At 38.4% G+C, this 20,594-nt stretch overlaps 1 long non-coding RNA gene across 3 annotated transcripts in view; it reads left to right on the top strand.

Annotated features, from left to right (window-relative positions):
- Positions 1-8,274: 8,274 nt before the first annotated feature.
- The window catches only part of LOC116421316, a 71,146-nt gene continuing 58,826 nt past the window's right edge, over positions 8,275-20,594 (top strand). Inside the window, exons 1-3 of one of the 3 annotated variants that reach the window (XR_004231634.1) lie at positions 8,275-9,118; positions 9,214-9,327; positions 16,541-17,158. This is a non-coding gene — a long non-coding RNA (uncharacterized LOC116421316). Of the gene's footprint in view, positions 9,119-9,213; positions 9,328-12,394; positions 13,444-16,540; positions 17,159-20,594 lie in introns of those variants that run through there. The other 2 variants (XR_004231635.1, XR_004231633.1) reach the window with 2 other exon arrangements.

Below are 20,594 nucleotides of genomic sequence, written 5' to 3'. Positions count from 1 at the left end.
CTCTAGTCTAAAACTGTTATTAAATGTGTGACCCTAGGCAAGTTATTTAATTCTCTTTGCCTCAATATCCTCAACTGTAAAAGTGAGGAAATAATAGACCTGAGTCTGCAAAGACTGAGTTCAAATAGAGCCTGAGACCCTTACTGTGTGACTCAACTGTGTCACTTAACCTCTGTCTGCCTTAGTTTCCTCCAATGTAAATTGGGGATAATAATAACACCTACCTTCCAGAGTTATTGTGAAGATTAAAGGAGAAAATGTTTGTAAAGTGCACAAAGTATACACTTAATAAATATTTGCCCCTACCTTCCCCTTCCATGGCTTTTGAGTTGTTTTAAGTATCAAATGAAATAATGTATTTAAGTGTTGTGTCAACCTTTAAGTGTTATATATATATAGATGCTGGATTAGTTAGGTGGCCCCATAGTGCACAGAGTGCCAGATCTGCAGTCAGGAAGACTCGTCTTCCTGAGTTCAAATCTGACTTCAGATACATACTCTGGGCAAGTCATTTTTTTTTTTTTTTAATTTAATAGCCTTTTATTTACAGGATATATACATGGGTAACTTTACAGCATTAACAATTGCCAAACCTCTTGTTCCAATTTTTTACCTCTTACCCCCCCCCCCATCCCCTCCCCTAGATGGCAGGATGACCAGTAGATGTTAAATATATTAAAATATAAATTAGATACACAATAAGTATACCTGACCAAAACGTTATTTTGCTGTAGAAAAAGAATCAGACTCTGAAATGTTGTACAATTAGCTTGTGAAGGAAATCAAAAATGCAGGTGTGCATAAATATAGGGATTGGGAATTCAATGTAATGGTTTTTAGTCATCTCCCAGAGTTCTTTTTCTGGGCATAGCTAGTTCAGTTCATTACTGCTCCATTAGAAATGATTTGGTTGATCTCGTTGCTGAGGATGGCCTGATCCATCAGAACTGGTCATCATATAGTATTGTTGTTGAAGTATATAATGATCTCCTGGTCCTGCTCATTTCACTCAGCATCAGTTCGTGTAAGTCTCTCCAGGCCTTTCTGAAATCATCCTGTTGGTCATTTCTTACAGAACAGTAATATTCCATAATTTTCATATACCACAATTTATTCAGCCATTCTCCAACTGATGGACATCCATTCAGTTTCCAGTTTTTAGCCACTACAAAAAGGGCTGCCACAAACATTCGTGCACATACAGGTCCCTTTCCCTTCTTTATAATCTCTTTGGGATATAATCCCAGTAGTAACACTGCTGGATCAAAGGGTATGCACAGTTTGATAACTTTTTGAGCATAGTTCCAAACTACTCTCCAAAATGGTTGGATTCGTTCACAACTCCACCAACAATGCATCAATGTCCCAGTTTTCCCGCATCCCCTCCAACAATCATCATTATTTTTTCCTGTCATCTTAGCCAATCTGACAGGTGTGTAGTGGTATCTTAGAGTTGTCTTAATTTGCATTTCTCTGATTAATAATGACTTGGAGCATCTTTTCATATGACTAGAAATAGTTTCAATTTCTTCATCTGAGAATTGTCTGTTCATATCCTTTGACCATTTTTCAATTGGAGAATGGCTTGATTTTTTATAAATTAGAGTTAATTCTCTATATATTTTGGAAATGAGGCCTTTATCAGAACCTTTGACTGTAAAAATATTTTCCCAGTTTATTGCTTCCCTTCTAATCTTGTCTGCATTAGTTTTGTTTGTACAAAAACTTTTCAGTTTGGTATAATCGAAATTTTCTATTTTGTGATCAGTAATGATCTCTAGTTCTGCTTTGGTCATAAAGACCTTCCCCTTCCACAGGTGTGAGAGGTAAACTATCCTGTGTTCCTCTAATTTATTAATAATTTCATTCTTTATGCCTAGGTCATGAACCCATTTTGACCTTATCTTGGTGTACGGCGTTAAGTATGGATCAATGCCTAGTTTCTGCCATATTAGTTTCCAATTTTCCCAGCAATTTTTATCAAACAGTAAGTTCTTATCCCAAAAGCTGGGATCTTTGGGTTTGTCAAAGACTAGGGGTTGCTATATTTGTTGACTGTTTTATCCCTTGAACCTAATCTATTCCACTGATCAACTAATCTATTCCTTAGCCAATACCAAATAGTTTTGGTAACTGCTGCTCTATAATATAATTTTAGATCTGGTACAGCTAAGCCACCTTCATTTGATTTTTTTTTTTCATTAATTCCCTTGAAATTCTTGACCTTTTGTTTTTCCATATGAATTTTGTTGTTATTTTTTCTAGGTCATTAAAATAGTTTTTTGGGAGTCTGATTGGTATAGCGCTAAATAAATAGATTAGTTTAGGTAATATTGTCATCTGGGCAAGTCATTTTATCCTGTTTGCCTCAGTTTCCTCCTCTGTAAGATGAACTAGAGAAGGAAATGACAAAGCACTCTGGTATCTTTGCCAAGAAAACTCCAAATGGGGTCACAAAGAGTCAAACTTGACTAAAAAATGATTGAACTTTACAAAAGTACACAAAATGGAGTGCTGTGTGCTTAGGTTGGAAAAGTAAGGGAACCCATCAATTACAAATGGTCTTAAGTGCCTGAACAAATCTGGACTTTTCTTGGCAGACGATAGGGAACTTCTGAACACGGCTCCTCAGAGAAGGCACACAATCTGATTTTTATGCAAAGAACATAAGTCAGGCAGGAGAATCCAGTAAGGATTGGAGATGAAGAAGTCTCAGGATCCTCTTCTCTGAAATGGCTACAACATGGGAACGGCCTTCCTCTGCAGGTGATTGGCAGGCACGTCTGTGACAAAGCCACCCTGCAAATGAGAGCGACAATGGTTCTGCTTCTGGCCAGCTCTCACTGTTCTAAGGTACAAAAGTATCCACTGAGCTGAATATCCCATTTATTAGAACGTTTGCTCTTTGATCCTAGGATTAAAAGATTGGAAAGTTCTGACAGCTTCAGGCTTTACTTCTTTTTAAACAGTACATACCTAAAAATAATTTGTACTAAAACAGAATGGAAAAAAGCAGAGATGGTTAACATGAAGCCACTTAAAACCATTTAGATACAATCTGAGAGCATTTTTCCTGCTACTGTAGGATGGAAATTGGGAGGAGGGGAGATACCTTTTTAGTAGCTGATTGGGTTTGCATTCATTACACCCACTTAGGGACCATTCATGGAAGCTAATGACTCATTTTCTTTTGTAAAAGGCACAGAACCTCTGGTTTGTTCTTTAGCCCATGTACTGTTGAATGATTTCAGGAAATACCAATTCTTTCAATCCCACCTACTAGTAAGCTATCTATCTTTGTTGAAGGATTTCTATGCCCTGGGAATGAACAGACTGGATTCTTACTTTGACCTTATCACCATCAAACTTGGCCAAATCTTTTCCCCTCCCTGGGCCTCAGTTTCCACCTTTCAAATGAGGAAAAACATACCTATTGTGCCTGTTTCTCACCCGGTTCTTAGACTTGAAAGAAAAGATGTGGAACAAATGTTGAGGTTAATTTATCAATATCCCCCACCAAGACCCTCTTCTAATGCTTCACTGTGAGGACTTGATAAACTGAGTTGATAACCATTGGTTATGCCAGCGGAACACAAACAGTGGTAGATAAGGTCAGTTCCATCCAAGGGCTTGAATCAATCAATAAGCATTAGCCAAACACCTACTAAGTGCCAGGCACTCTGCTAGGTACTAGAGGGACAATAAAAACAGCCAACTTCTGCCCTCAAGAAGCTTACATGCTATTGGAGGACTCAAGATGATGTACATCTAGAGATATATCTGAACTCTTTATGAAATCAAGTGAAATCAAGTATTAGCAGCTAAGGTAAGTAGGAATGTGGAAAGTGAGGAAAGTCAATGAGCACATATTAGCCACTCATTATGTCCCAGACTTTGTGCTGAGTTACAGGGATAGAAGAAAAGATGAGATTAATTGCTACTCTCAAAGAGTTTCCATTCTAGTGGAATGGAACAATATGTAAATTAGTAGATAATATATATAAAGAGTATATATATATATATGTATATATATATACTAAATGGTTTTAAGTGGCTTCATGTTAACCATCTCTGCTTTTTTCCATATATACACAGAGAGAGAGAGAGAGAGAGAGAGAGAGAGAGAGAGAGAGAGAGAGAGAAGAAGAAGAAGAAGATAAGACATAGAGAAAGTAGTGGAGAAGGAACTGGCAGAAGTGGGGAGAGGAAAAGACCTACTGAAGAAGAGGGCATTTGAGCTGAGTGGTGAGAAATGCCAGAAAGCAAAGGGGAGGATGTAGGGCATTCCAGGTATGGGCCACATCCAGTGCAAATACATAAATTGGGAGGTGGAGTGATTTTTATGAGGAAGGAAGGTATAATTGAATTGTAGAAATAATTTGTATAGAAAGGACTAGGTCTTCCAAGGACAAGACAAGGTATATTCAGAGACCACCAGTGAAGTTAGCTCTGGAAACAACAGTTCATGTTATTTCTGAGGACTGAGGGTTGCCTTGGATCCCAGACAAGATATACTGGGGAAGGCATAGGATATAGCATCCCCTTCCTTTGAACTTCTGAATTTCATATACCAATTCGTGGACAGGCACATATAATATTGATTATAGTATATTGAAAGCAAAATATATGTAGATAGATAGATATGATGTATTACATTGAAAGCATATATATGTGATTTCAATATACTATACATTTATAGACAGACACATATATAATACACGTATTTGTTGTTGTTTATTTAGCTATTTCAGCTTTGTCTCATTCTCCATGACGCTATTTGGGTTTTTTTGGGCAAAGACACTGAGATGGTTTGCCATTTTCTTCTTCAGCTCATTTTGCAGATGAGGAAACTGAGATAAATAGGGTGAAGTGACTTGCCCACAGTCACACAGTTTTTAAGTGTCTGAGGTGGGAATTGAACTCACCTGTCTGCCATATATGCATATGTGTGTGTATTTGCATACATTTATATAAGTACATATTTGGGGTGTGTGTAAGTACTCATAGATTATTTGTGTGTGTGTGTGTGTGTGTGTGTGTATGTAGTTATGTATCATCTAGACAGCCATTGCCAGAGTCTTTCTCAATGCTGTAAATATAGGCAAAAGCAATTGGAACTAAAAACCAAGTAACTGTATTTGAGGAACTGAGTCAAACTGTCTCATGCTGTGAACTTTCCAGTATTGTCCAAAGTTTGTGCCCTGGGCAGGAACATCTGCAGCTACACCCACAGCAGATGCTGGTGGGATAATGTCAGAGTGTAAAGTATCCACTAGTCTTAGGTGATTAATATTCATAAAAAAAGCCATGGCTTGGGTTGAAAGCACTCTCATTTGTTTCACAAGGAAATTATTTATTTGGGACATGTGATGGCCTGAAATAATGAGACCCAGACTTTGTTTTCTTAAACCTCTGTCAGTGGGTTGGGAAGGGATGATACTTGGTTCTTAAGAGGTAGCAAGGCCAGGCTGGAATTTGATGCTTCTTCCTTGGGGTGCTCTTAGGCTGTGGAAGACATTTGAACGGAGTGAGGGGAAAATAGCTCAGGACAAAAGGTAAAAAGATAGCCCTGAAGAAGAAGAAAGTCATTACAGGGCTGGGAATGTGAGTGGGGTAGTCTAGGAATGCCATTCTGGGACTCTCTGGCTCCATACCAGTATGCAAGAGATTGAACAACCTGCAAATGATTAGCAGTCTTGCGGCCTGAATTCCCAGGCTAAAGCTATTCCCATTCCCACCAGGGATGGTTCAGTCCCAGAGCTGATGTGCCCCCAACCACTCACCTCCACTTCCATGCTGGTATGGCTCAGTCACCTACTGTGTCTAAGATCACAATGCCAAGCTTGGAAGCCCTTGGTAAATTAAATTGGATAAAACCTCTCATTTATCATACTTGTCACTGGTCAGACCCTTTTATGGGATACTTGGATCAGTTTGAAAAGGGGGGTTTTGAGGAGCCTGAGAGGACTTAGAGAAATTTCAGAGACCCACCAAAATGATTTAATATTTGAAAAATTTAGGAATATGAGGTGATGAAGTTACCAAGTAACTGTGGTCATTTAGATTAGAGAAGAGAAGATTCCAGGGTGACCTGACCTTTTATGAGTTTATAAGCCATTATTATGATGAACAGAGGGGAAGGCCAGCTGTTTTCCATCTTTACTGTTGACAGGTCAAGAGAAACCGGACTCAAGTTGCAATGTTTGGGGTTCAGTTAGATATTATGAAGAACTTCTTTACAGGCAGGATTATATAATATTTTCTGGGGGCCTTAAAAACAAGGGATGTTTTCTTCTGCCTTTGATGGTTTAGGTAGCTCTGCCTGACACAGATAATTGGGCTAGATGACCTTTCCAGAATCCGTTCCCTGCTCTGAAGCTATGAAGTCATAATTGCATGCTCAGGTCCTCAGCAGATAATAAACAGAAGGGTGGAACATGAAATGATTGAGGATCACAGCCAAGACAGGGAAAGAGGGGGTGGAATTCAATGTAGCTGGTGTCTTCACTAATGGGGTGATTGAAATGACTAATTGTGAACTAAGCCATGGAGCTGGGTACCCTCTGCTTTTTCCAGTTGTTCTTTCTACTCCCCTACGTCCAGCACTAGAGTGGATGGTGAGTAGTATGTGTTGCCTTGTTCAAGGGTAAATTTGTTATATTTTAAGAAAAATGCTCAAGCCCTGTATGTCTCCATCCTTTCCAGACTTTATTCCTGATTCTCTGGACTTTTTCTTCTTTGCCCCATCTGTTTACTTCCTTTTTTTTATATTGTCTTTCCTCATTAGAATATGAATGATTAGAATCTTGAGATTACGCATCAGGATAATTCCTAGAACATAGAAAACACTTAATAAATTCTATGGACTTGACTTGACATAAAGTTAAATGTAATATTTGACTTTGTCATATGGAGAGAGAATAAAGGACTTGTCAAAGAACAGGTTATTCAAGAATCTTTCTTCATTTACATCCCCCTACATCTTCCTTCATTGGAAAGTAATGACTTCCTACAAACAAGAAGCTACAACAATAGTGCAATAGTGACCATGGGAGTAAGTCTTGTGTGTGTGTGTGTGTGTGTGTGTGTGTGTGGGTGGGTGGGTGCGCACATAAGGTATGAGTGTTTTGCCTACTTAGGCAACATAGGACTAAAAACGCAAGTAGGTCAGTATGGGACATTTTCAAAACTTAATGGAAACTTAAAAACTCTGATTTGCAACTATCATCCAAGAACTGTACATACAGAGAAGAATGACCAGGGGTTGATGGGACTGGAGGTAATGGATTGGCTTCAAGAACTTGAGATATTTTGCTTACAAAAAAGAAGGTTTGAAACAGATAAGGGGTGGTGGCCATTTTCAAATATTTGAAGAAGAATTAGATATATTCTGCCTGGTCACAGAGGTCAGAATTCGTAGCAAAGGGGCTTGAAGTATTATAAATGTACATTTAGCCATGAAGTTAAGAAAAATTTTTTAGAAATTAGATCTAGGACAATGAGGAATGAACTGTATCTCGAGGTCGTTACCTCTAGAGGGTTTTACCTAAGGAGCAGAGGCCAAAGGACCATTTGTCAAGGATGTTCCAGAGGAATGGATATCAACTTCCTGTCATATGAATTAGTTTAGCATCCTAGCTACCCTAGACTCCCTAGATACTCTACTCCCTGGTAAATATTCATCTACATGTAATAATAGTCATAGTAGTGGTTGCAGTAGTAGTAATGGTAGTTGTAGTAGTAGTAGTAATAGTTGCAGAAGTTGTATAGTAGTAGTAATAGTAGTTGTAGTAGTAGTAATAGTAATAGTTGTAGTAGTAGTATTAATAGTAGTAGTAATTGTTGTAGTAATAGTAGTAGTAGTAGTGGGAGGAGTAGTAGTAGCTGTAGTAGTAGTTGTAGTAGTAGTAATAGTTGTAGTAGTAGTAGTAATAGTTGTAGTAGTAGTAGTAATGGTTGTAGTAGTTGCATAATAGTAGTAATAGTAATAGTTGTAGTAGTAATAGTAGTAGTAGTAGTAATTGTTGTTATTGTAGTAATAGTAGTAGTAGTAGTGGGAGTAGTTGTGGTAGTAGCAGTATTACTACTAGTAGTACTAGTAGTAGTAGTAATATTAATAGTGATGGTGGTAGTGGTGTGGGTAATGATGGGGGTGGGGTTGGAGTAGTAGAAGTAGTGGGGGTAGTAGCAGTAGCAGTAACAATAGTAGCATTAGCAGTAGTAGCAATAATAGCACTAAGCAGCAGCAGCAGTAGTAGTAGTTAATAGCAGCATTAGCAACAGCAGCAGGAGCAGTAGCAGTGGTGGTGGTGGTGGTGGTAATAGTGTAGCAGCAGCAGCAGTACTATTTATACTAATAGTAGCCATAACAGTAACAGCACTGGCAACAGCAGTAGCAGCAGTAGTAAGGAGTATGGAAGGACGCTATAACACTACCATTATCCCTTCCACATTGCAACTTTCCCCATAGCGGTGATGTGTCATCAGCAGGCGAGAGAAATTAAAGGGGGATTTGAGGAGAGTTTTTCAGAAGCCAAAGATAACATAAGAAGACTAGCAGATGACACAGAGCCTATGACCAAATACTTAGCCCAGATTTTACAGGAGGTTCCTATAAACACCTCATGAGAGAAAAAGAAAAAAATCAGACTTCTTCTTTAGTATGAAGATAGGGTCAAAAAATCTTGTGTAGATTTTCCAGATCAGAGAGGCTCTGCTCCCCAACCCCTGTGATGTGGAAGAGGATAACTGTAATTAGCACCAGAACCAGAATTCCAGAGGACTGATGGTGACTAATACTTCCTGCCTATCAACAGAGAAGTGATGGACTTTTGGTATAGAACGAGACATACACTGTCACATGTGGCCCTGTGTAAGTTGCTTGGTTTTGCTCTATTTCTTGGTTACATTTGTTACATATCTTTGTTTCTTTGTACCTATGGGAGAGAGGGTAGGCAAGTCATTGTGAAGTTTCAACAGTGTTAAAAAGCCCGAGTCCTCCCTACAGAGGTTTCATGAGACAAAGAAACCGAGAGGGTCTTCACAAACAACAGAACCCCAGTGCAAAACATTTCAAAAGAAAAGAATTCTTGCTAAGTGCAAAAAATACTGTATCAAGGTGAGCTATTATTTTAATACTTTGTAGCTACAGTTGAAATCTAACTCTGGGTCCTGATCTGCCCTGTTATTTCTTTCTGTTGTCCCCTTTCTCAGAATACTGTCCTGCCATTGTTTGTCTCTAAACTTTGCTGCTGCTGAAATCCCAAGGACAAAGGGACAGGAAACAGGATTGTTCTGGAACAGTCTGGATGTTATTCTACCGAGCATGTGAGAGCACTTAATGTCCCGTTATCCCAAAGACTCTTGTTTACCATGGCTGATATTCCTTGTAGTTCAGAAAACAGGGAAGCTGAGCTGTTCTCCCTAGACTCTTTGCCAGTGGGCATGGCGTGGGGCTTTGGTCATACTTTCTTTTGGCTTGGAGTGGACACAGCTGTAAGATTTGACCCCATTGGAGCAGCTTGTGCTCTGTCAGAACTTTGGAGGGTGGAATGGTCACATCCAGAGTCTCTGGAATGCTTGAGAAGTATGAACTTTGTGAGTCAATCCACTTCTCCCCCCTCTCCTATTGCTCATCCTGGTGAATCGTCCCATAACCACTTTTTGAAAAACATCATGTCCCAGACTATTAAGAGATGGGTTAGTCAGTTAGTCGATAAGCATTTATTATTTACTATGTGAAAGACACTGTTTTAAGCATTGAATACAAAAAAGAGCAAAATACAGTCCCCATCTTTGAAGAGTTTACATTCTAATAAGAGAAGACAAATACAAACAAATATATACAAATAAACAGGGAATAAAGGAGGACACTGGAAGTAAGAGGGCCAGGAAAGGCTTTCCAGAACATGAGATCTGAATTAGGACTTTAAAAAAATCCAGGAGGTCAGTAATCAGAGTAGAGGAAGAAGAGGGTTCTAGACATGGATGACAACCAGAGAAAGTATCTAAATACAAGAGATAGAGTATGTGCCTCATGGAACAACCAGAGACCATTGTCACTGGATAGAAGAGTCCATGCCAGGGAGAAAGGCATAAGAAGAATGGAAAGGTGAGGAGGTCAGTGGGTGAATTATGAAGGGTTTTTATTGCTCAAAAGAATATTTTGTAATATACCCCAGAAGTAATAGGGAATCACTGAGCAGAGAGGTGACATGGTGTCAGACCTGTGCTTTAGGAAAATCACTTTGGTGTCTCAATGGAAGATAGGTTGGAGTAGGGAGAGACTTGAGGCAGACAGATGTACCACCTATTGTAATAATCAAGGCTGAAGGTGATGAGAATCTGTACCAAAGTCGTGGCAATGTAGAGGAGAAAATAAGGCCTATCCGAAAGATGTTGCAAAGGTGAGATCTTGAGGTAAGAACTTGAATATGGAGGATAAGAGAGAGTGGGAAGGTTTTAATTCTGAGGGCTGGGAGATAGCAGTGCCTTCTAGATTTGGATATCTGAAGTTTCAGGTATCTATTGAATATTTACTTCTGGATTCTGAAAGGCAGTTGGAGATGTGAGACTAAAGATTAGCAGAAAGGTTCAGATTGGTTAGATAGGTTTGAAAATTTACTTAAAGAGGTGATAATTAAATCCACAGAAAATGATGAAATCACCAGTGAAGTAGTCTAAAGGAAGAAGAAAAGAGGGCCTAGGAGTGAACTCAAGAAAAAGTGTGACCTGGATGAGGATCCAACAAAGAACGCTGAGGAGAGGTAGAAGGAGAACTGGGAGAGAGGGATTTCCTGAAAACCTAAAGAGAAGAGAATGATCAATAATATCAAAGGCTGCAGAGAAGTAAAGAAGATTGAGAATTAAGAAAAGGCCATTGAATTCTGCAACTGAGAGATCATCAGTAACTTTGGAGAGAGTGTTTTTAGTAGAATGATGGAGTCAGAAGCTGGAATGTAAGGGGTTAAGAAGAAAATAAGTACAATTTTAAAGAAGAAAATGAGAAGAGAAACAGGAGAGACACCTCTTGAAGATGGATGCTAGCTGGGATGGAAGGGTCAAGGAAAAGTTATTTGAAGATGTGGGAGAGATGGCAGGTTTATATGCAGTAGGGAAAGAGCCAGTAGACAGGGAAAGATTAAGTGACAGAATGGAGATGACCGATTACTTAACAACTCCGATGTTGGAGATGGGATGGAAGAGAATCTGTAAATAGCAGAGTTAATCTTGGTAAAGAAGAAGGCTATCTTGAACACTAGGCTTGAAATCAGGAAGATCTGAGTTCAAATGTGACCTCAGGCACATGCTAATCATGTGACCCAGGGTAAGCCAATTAATCCCCTAGAGAAGAAAATGACAAAATGGGGTCATGTAGAGTAAAATATGACTGAAAAACAACAACATCTCATCTTGGGAGACAGGAATAGAAGAGAAATTTTTCTTCAGTGAAATATATATTAAGGTTCTCAACTGAGAAAGAAGGAGAAAAGGGTGCCATAGGAGGTTTGAGATGTGATATAAAGTCTTAGAAGAGCCATTGTGAAGAATGGGATAATGAGTTGATAAGAGAGGATAAAGAAGGATTGCCTGGCAGCATTGATGGCCAGTTCAGGTTGTATAACATTAATTTGTAGTGGACCCACTCAGAATGGTCACATGATTTTCTCCATTTTCATTCAATAGTACACATGTGGGAGTAAAGATGGTAGATAGAAAAAAATGATACAAAGATAAAACTTGGAAGTACTTAATCAATGATATGATAATCATTCCAGGAACTAAAAAGAAGAGGACAGTATAGAATAGAATGGAATTAAAAGGTTCACCAGTAGATAAAGATGGGAAAAAGAGAAGAGAGTGCTTATTGCAGGAGTAATGGCCTAATAGAGAACTGAATGATTGTAAGGCTTGGTAAAGGAAGACAGAGGAAGAGATGGAAAGCCAACAGATTATGGTCATATATTAAATATAAATATATTATTTATATTATATAATTATATAAATATTTATATATTTTATATTTATATAGATGTATATTATTAATTTATATACTTATTATTCATTAAAATGAATTATATATAATAAATAAATAATCATTTAAATATAAATAATAATTAATATAATATATAAAATAGATTTCAAAATTCTTAAATATGGAGGTGGTGCATTTGTGGGTAATGGCAAGGTCAAAAATGTTGCCATTTTTATTTGGGTTCAGCTCTAATTATTAGGAAGCTTTTCCTTATATCAAGGTGAGATATAATTCTCTACAACTTTTACCATTTTTACCATTAGCCCCTTATTCTGCCCTCTGGGACCAAGCAGAATGGCTCAAATTCACATGATACTCCTCAGCTATTTATAAATAACTGAAAAATCTTTTCTTCCCCAGGCTACAAATTCCTGTCTCTTTAATGAATCCTTGGATAACTTGTTCTCCAGTCTGCTAACTTTATAAGTTGCCCTTCTGTGGAGTTGCTTAATCTTGTCAATGTCATTGTTAAATATACTTCCCAGAACTGAATAGGTACTCTAGGTATCACCTGACCTTGGAAGGAAAAGGAAGGGTAAGACCATATGTAGTTCTGTTCAAAATAGTGAATGTTCAATAAATTGGTGTTGATTAAATGAAGATTGCCCATTTCTTTGCTGGGTTTGGGGTTGGAGGATCCGGGTTCCATTCTTAGTTCTAACACTTGCTGCCTATGTAACGTTAGCTCACACAAGAGAAGATCCAAAGTCTAAAACGAGGCATGGACATGAGGAATCTGCGGCAAGGGAATTCAAGACACTAGATGCCAGGTTTTGGTCACCTGGGATTGGGGATAGGAAGAAGGAAGGATAAGAGTTTTAGAAAGGTCAACTGTCTTAGTTTTGGGGCTATGACAGGAAGAAGAAGGGAAGGATCAGTAACAGCCTTCAAAAAAGGCTGTCTTTGGACTTGTCCAACACAAACTTGTATGGCTTAGCAAGGGGCTTATTTTGTATTATAGATTTCAGAAAGTTAAAAGGAGGAAAAGAAAGACTCCACATCTAAGCCTGGCTCATAATGTTCTGTTAATAATGAGCATCTAAATTTGAGTCCTTAAATATTTACTCACTGTCTGACAGCTAGCAGATCACTTAACTTCATAGATACAATTTTCTTATCTGTAAACTGGAGACAATATTGGCACTACCTACCTCACAAGGTTTTTGTAGTGTACATTTTGGGTAGCACATACAGTAGATACCTAATACTTATTGATTGAATCAGATTTATTCAAATTGACAAGACAAAGCATGGAGGAGCATTTGAAATGCCTAGCAATATGACAAAAATAATTGATTAAATGCCCAAATGAACAATACAGAGGAAGCTGACCATAGTTCAAAAATGTGATGGAGAAATCCTGCTAGAATAATAATAACTAACTTTAAATAGCTTTTTAATACATAACTAAACAACATGTATTATCTCATTTGATCATAATAGTACCTCTATGAGTTGGATGCTATTGTTCTCCATCTTATAGATAAGGAAATTGGGGTTAAAATAAGCTAATTGACTTGGCCAGGGTCCTATAGTAAGTTTCTGAGATTAGATTTAAACTCAACGTCTCTCTTGATTTCAGGTCCAGCCTTTGTCTCCCCCTCGTCTCCCTATTCCCCTACCCTATTCCCAAGCTGCCTCTAGAAGAGGTGGGACCCTGAAAAACAGCTTTATTACTTGTCAAATATTGACTAATTCTTTATTATCTGCCCTAACCTCAAGGATGTCATTTCTTTCCAACTTTGTTTCAAAAATTGGCCAATCTCTACCTCTCTTCTGGAAAGTAAATACAGGAGTAGGGAAAAGGAATAAGGATGAATGTGGAAAAATTGAAGTTTTTTCATTTTACTTGGGCATTTTCTTTTCTTGTTTTTTTTTTTTTTTTCATGGTCATTGACAATATGGAGTCTTCAATCTTGATGCTGCCAACATTCAGAAAGTGTGAGGGAAAATGTGACTATTCCATACTGGTCTTTTGTCCTAGTGGCGAGACTTCCCTTTGCAAGCCAGACTGAGGAAATGCCAGTTGGTCCTGAATCACTACACAGAGTATGGAAGTATCATAGGCTATCTTTACACCCTTTCTAGCTCTCTTTCATGGAAGAATGGATAGATATATGCCTTTCCATCATCCCAGGGATCTGAAGCGATCCATCCATTTCCACATTGACTTTGACACCTGGTACAAAACTTCCAACAATGTATCCCACAAACATAGAAGACATAGATTAGATGTCTTCTATGTAATATATTAGTATGCTAGGATCTGGGTATACAAAGATGAAATCCAATAAAGTCTTTATTTCTAAGCTCTAAGAGTGGGAATATGACGTATTAATTTCTTACTAGCTAGGTCTAGGTCTAAGATGCTCATTTTCCTTACATCATTTTCCCTGGCTTCTTTCAGACTCATCTCAAGTATCACCTTTTGTAACAGATCTTTCCTGTTTCTCCTTCCCCTCCTGGTGTCTTCACATTTATACTACGGATGTGTATATATAGATATAGATTATATGTATATGTATGTGTGTGTCTCTCTCTCTATATATACATATATATAATATGTGTGTATGTTTAGATTATATACTATATATATTATATATGTGCTGCACATATACTATATACTATACTATATGCATATAGTATTATATAGTATGTAATATATAATCTACATATACACATATACTTTATATATATTTACATATATACAATGTGCATGCATGTATGTATATATATATATGTGTCTATAGGAAATGTGATTATACACATACATATCTATACACATGCATCCCTAGCATCTAGCCCAGTTGGGCTTTGTGTCAAGCTGTACATGTGTGTTGAATTGAATTGAATCAACTCTATCCTCATTCTCTCCAATCACCCCAACCCCAAAGCTGTTCTAAGAATGAAGTTCTTCCAGTCAAGGAAGGTGTCCTAGATTGTTAGAAGAAGTTCCATGTTCAGCACCATAGGAGGCTAGGGGCCAATGTCAGCTGAACTCATTAGGGTAGATTTATTGCCCATTAGTGGGGTGTGGAAGGAAAACTCACTTCTCTGTATTGGTGGACAGGCAGGATGGTGAGTAAGACCTTCCAGTCTGCTAGCCTCCAGGTTTTCCAGGCTAAGTTTATGAGGGAGGAAGAAAGGGAGGAGTTGAAGGAGGAGAGAGAAGAAAAGAGAAGAGACAAGGAGAGAGAAGAAAAAAGAGGGAAGAGAGTGAAAGATAGACTGACAGAGAGATAGAGACAGAGACAAATACATGCGTGCAAGGGTAGGGGAGGAGAAGGGAAGAGAAGGGAGGAGAAGGGAGGGAGGGAGGGAGGGAGGGAGGGAGGGAGAGAGAGAGAGAGAGAGAGAGAGAGAGAGAGAGAGAGAGAGAGAGAGAGAAAGCTTCAGCATGAGGCTTAGATGACATATTTAGGTGAGACCCATCAGAAAAATTAGATAAGCTAAGGACCCTAAATTTGCATGAAGTTTGAGACATTTCTGATGTGGAAAATTTGGCAACCCATATTTAAAGTTCAGGTTGTTTATGCGTTATTTTTTAAAAGCTTTTTATTTTCAAAACATATGCACAGATAATTTTTCCACATTGATCCCCGCATAGTCTTGTGTTTCAGATTTTCCCTTCCTTCCTCCCACCCCCTCCCCCTAGGTGGCAAGCAATCCAATATGTTATACATGTTAAAATTATGTTAAATCCAATATTATATATATATTTTTTAAAAAAGAACAAGAAAGAAAAAAAAAGGAGGGGAAAAGGGGAAGGGAAGGGAAAAATAAAGGAAGGAAAGAAATAAAGGAGGAAAGAAATGCCCAAACTGAGCAGTCAATATTACTTTCTTGGGCTATATCAGAAGGGAGAGACTCTGAGTCAAAAAAAAAATCCTCTATCAAAGGGCAAAAACAATAAGGAACAAAAGTCTATTTAACTCAGTTCACTGAGTTTTTCCTGTTGGGGAAAAAGTACCTGACTTCTGGGATTCATCTTTGTTTATCATCGTAGCCATCCTTCTGTTTTTGTATCCCACCCCAACCATGTCTGAATACTTTACTTGTACCTCCTTTGCAGATGCTATATGCCATTTACTACCTTTACAATAAATGACCAATAGTATCTGCAGGTGACTCTTTCCTATCTGATATAGTCTATAGAATGCTGACCCTGGAGTCAGGAAGACTTAAGTTCACAATTTGGCCTCAGACACTAGCTGTGTGACTGTGGACAAATCATTTCACTCTGTTTGCCTCAGTTTCCTCATTTGTAAAATGAGCTGGAAAAGAAAATGACAAACCACTCCAGTGATTTCTGCCAAGAAAACCCCAAATATGAGCACAGAGAATTGCATAATCTAAAAAAGTCAACAACAAAAACTTTCTAACGCTTTTTGTCTTAAGGATTTAGGAAAATAGAAAACTTCAGGAAGCATCCACTGATAAAGCCTCACTCATAGACCCTACTCAGAACATCCTGTCTTAAGTGTCTTAATATCTGCTTGTTTATAGGTACAAGCCTACAAAGCAGAAGAGTCAGAAACACATACAAGACACCCCCTCCCCAGATTTCCTACTTATTCATCATGAGATCTTGGGAAGGTTACTTCTTTATACTGTAAAATTCTATATAGGGACCAGATGATCTCCAAGGATGCTTCTGGCTCCCGATCCCATGATCCAATCTTCCAGAAGTTTATGGGTTTATTAAGAAAATTAGACGCACTGACATTGGCCTATCTCATCTGCTTTGCAATGTTTCCTGATTGTTTCCTGAGTGATTGGAAGAATTCGGGGAAGTGGGGAGGTCAGTGGTGGCTGCAGTGGTTCGGGAGGCCTCTGGGAGGAGAAGGAGGAGGAGGAGGAGGAATGACTTACTGCCATCATGTCAGGGTGCCCTAACTACAGAGGAAAGGCTAAACACCCCCAGAATAGCCAAAGATATTCTCCCAAGTGCTCTAATCTTGGGAACAGAATGCACCATATTATTATTATTTTTTTGCCAGAAAGGATACATTTATTATTTAGATTTGCTCTGTTAAATTGTTGATTCATTGAGCACTGGACTAAATTAAACTCAGTTAATTTCAACAAGTATTTATGAAATTATGGCAGTCTTGTGGTACTATGGATAGAGTACAGAGCCTGGAGTTAGAAAGACCTGAGTTCAAATCCAGTCTTACTAGTTGTGTGACAACTGGGCAAGTCACTTAAGTCCTGTCTGCCTCAATTTCCTCATCTGTAAAAAAGATAGTACTATTAAATAGGACATATCTCTAGCATTGCTGTGAGGGTCAGATAATTGTAGACAATTAAGACAGTGTATGTCACATAGTAAATGCTAGCTTTTATTATTATTATTATTATATCATTACTATGCATATGCCAAGCACTGTGGTACAAACAAAAAGGAAAAAGTTTCTGGCCTCAGAGAGTTACTTTTTCCCCTGGGGGCAGAGGACAAGGTAAAGACACAGATAAATGAATATAAAGCATATCAAAAAAAGTAATTTTGGGGTTAGGTTACAAGCACTGACAGTTTGAGAAATCAGAGAAGATTCCTAGTAGGAATCTCAAAATATTTAATTAGGAGTTCTAAGAGGTAGAATTGAAGTTAGGCATTTCAGACCTGAGGGAAAGCCAGTGCAAGCACATTTGGTTTGAATTAGAAGGCTTGAAGGGAAATAATAGCAATTAACCTGGAAAGGTAGTCTGGAACCAGACAGTGAAAGCTTTTAAATGCCAGACAGAGGAATTGGGGTAGTAGGGAGCCATTGGGGCTTCTTGAAAAGGAGAGGCTCATAGTTTTAGGAATGTGTTGGACACAACAAACCCTCCGCCCTGGTGTCCCCTTCTCCCATTGGTGAGTTTTGCTCTAAGCCTCCATTTTGGGGAAGAGGTGTAGATCAGATTTCATTTCTTCCATCTCTGCTTCTAACTCTCCAGAATTCACCACTATGACCCTCCCCTAACTTTCATACCTTACCCTTTTCAATTCCCTTTTAAATAATCTCTTTTCCATTTGGAATATGAGCTCCTTGAGGACAGGAAATGACTTTTTTTGCTCATATTTATAGCCTATCACACTTCTTCATAGTAAATATTTAATAAAGGCTCCTGGGTGGTTTGGGAAGGGAAAAGATTGGTCTGGGGAGGCTATTGAGAGAGAGATCAGACAAGAGGAGATGAGGGTCTGAGCTAGGGTGTGGATGTAGACAAAGGAAAAGATTATCGTGAAGGTGCCATTGGGAAGACTTGGCAACTGCTTGGCTCTGCCAGGAACATAACAGTCAGGGGAGACTCAGGACCACGGGGCCTATTAGAACAGTAGCATCCTCGACAAATAGAAGACAGTTAGGAGGAAACTAACTGCATTTAAGGGGAAAGATAATGTTTAGAACATCAGACTAGACCAGAAACTGGAGATCCTATCATTTTTAAAGTTTTGTAGTTCAGTCATTTTTCAGTCATGTCCAAATCTTTGTGACCCCATTTAGGGTTTTCTTGGCAAAGATGCTTGTCCTTGTCCAGCGAATTTTACAGATGAGGAACTGAGGCAAAAAGGGTAAAATTACTTGTCCAGATTCACACAACTGATCAGTATCACAGGCCACATTTGAACTCGGAAAGATGAGTCTTTCTAACTCCAAGTTTCATGCTCTACCTACTGCACCATCTAGCCTGACCCTTAAGAGAATTAGAGTCTTTTTATGTTAAAATCAGTCAAGGGAATGAAGGATGTTTTGCATGAAGAGAAGATCTGTGGGGAAAGTGACAATTGTATATGCAAATATTTTAAGGTTGTCTGGAAGACAAAGGATGAGAATTTTTCTGCTTTGTCCTGGAAGACAGAACTAAAAGAAATGGATGACATTGCAGAGGGAGAGATTAAAACTATTGTAAAGAAAGCAGTCCTAATAATTTTAGAGTTGTCCCAAATGGAATCAACTCCATTGGAGGTTAGACACCATGTCCCATTAACAAATTAATATGCATTGGCTAAATATATTGTCCTGTATTTGTTTTTTTGGAAAGCAAATGCATTTTTTGGTAAAGTTTAAATTTTATTATTTAGAAAACATCTAGAACGTGGATGCATTCCCACATTGCCCCAGAGTATATCTCATTCTGGGCTGTGGGTTTATCATGTCTCTGGCAGGAGGTGGATGGGGTCTTTCTTCAGCCCTCTGGAATCATGACTTGTCATTTCATCTATCAAAGATCTTATGTCTTTCCTTGTCTTTTTTTCTTTTTTCTTTTTTTTTTTTTGCTCTGAGGCATTTGGGATTAAGTGACTTGTCTAGGGTCACACAGCCAAGAAGTGTTAAGTATCTGAACTCTGTACCACCTAGCTACCCCAATCTTATGTCTCTCAATGATGTTTCTCTTTATAATATAGTGGTCATTGTATAAATTGCTCTAATTTTGTTATTTTTACTCAATATGAGTTCATAGAAGTCTTCCCAGATTCTGCAGGAGCTGTCCATTTTTTTTTTTTTCATTTATTTAGGTGCAATAATGTTCTATTACATCCATATATTACAATTTGTTTATCTGCTCCCCAAAAGTTGGATACCCCTTAGTTTCCAGTTTTTTTGCTGTTATGAAAAGAGCTGCAGTAAATATTTCATGTCTGTTACAGTTTCTTTTCCTCCATTTTTGATCTCTTTGGCCTAGTGTGGTATTGGTAATTTAAAGATTATGTACAATTTAGTGACTTTGGGGGTACAGTTGAAAATAATACAAATGCATCTTTAGGGGAGATCTCCTTTACTTGGACTCTAAGTAAAGATACCCAAGAGGAGGAAAGATGCTAAGATCACATCCAACTGTTAGCTCTCCTGAGCCCAAGGTCCAAAACCATGAATCCAGGGAGACAGCAGGGGAAAGCCCACCTTTCATCACCCCACCTAATTGTTGGAATCTTTACAAAGTATTAAGTCACTAGAGTTGATAGAGACAATAATTATATAATTTAGCATGGTTCAGTATGATTGATTTGATCCTATGAGGAGATGTTATGGGCCAGAACTTGAAACAAGGTACTAAGTAGAACTGATGGACAATAATGCTTGTGTTCACACCTTTAGAGAGCTCATATAAGCAAAAAGTATTTAAGTACTCATTGGAGTTCACAAGTATGGGAGATTCACAAAAGTTAACTTTGTAGCTTTGTGAATTCACACCTCCCTTGAAGCTCTGAGGGCCAGAGAGCACACTGGGAGATATCCCACAATCCCACTCTCAGAGAAGGAGCATAAATAGAGCTTCAGGGAGCCAGTCAAAGAAATTACTTTGGAACATTGTGAGGGGTCGGAGAGGAGCACTCTGGGAGAAAGCCCACACCTAATGAGAAGTAAGAAACCTGAACAAGACAAGATGGTACTGTCCCCATCTTCCAAGGCGACTGCAGATAACCATTATCTGTGTTCTGATAAACCAACACAAATGCAGACCAGCCCAGGAAATGACCAAGAAAATGAAATCTATTTCTGCCTTTGGAGCACAGAAAGCTTTTGAGAGAAAGAGAGGGAGGACGGGACCAGAATGAGGCCTCTGATACTTC

This window comes from Sarcophilus harrisii, chromosome 2, assembly GCF_902635505.1.
Source record: "Sarcophilus harrisii chromosome 2, mSarHar1.11, whole genome shotgun sequence".
NCBI lineage: Eukaryota > Metazoa > Chordata > Mammalia > Dasyuromorphia > Dasyuridae > Sarcophilus > Sarcophilus harrisii.
This window is presented reverse-complemented; position numbering and strand designations above follow the sequence as displayed.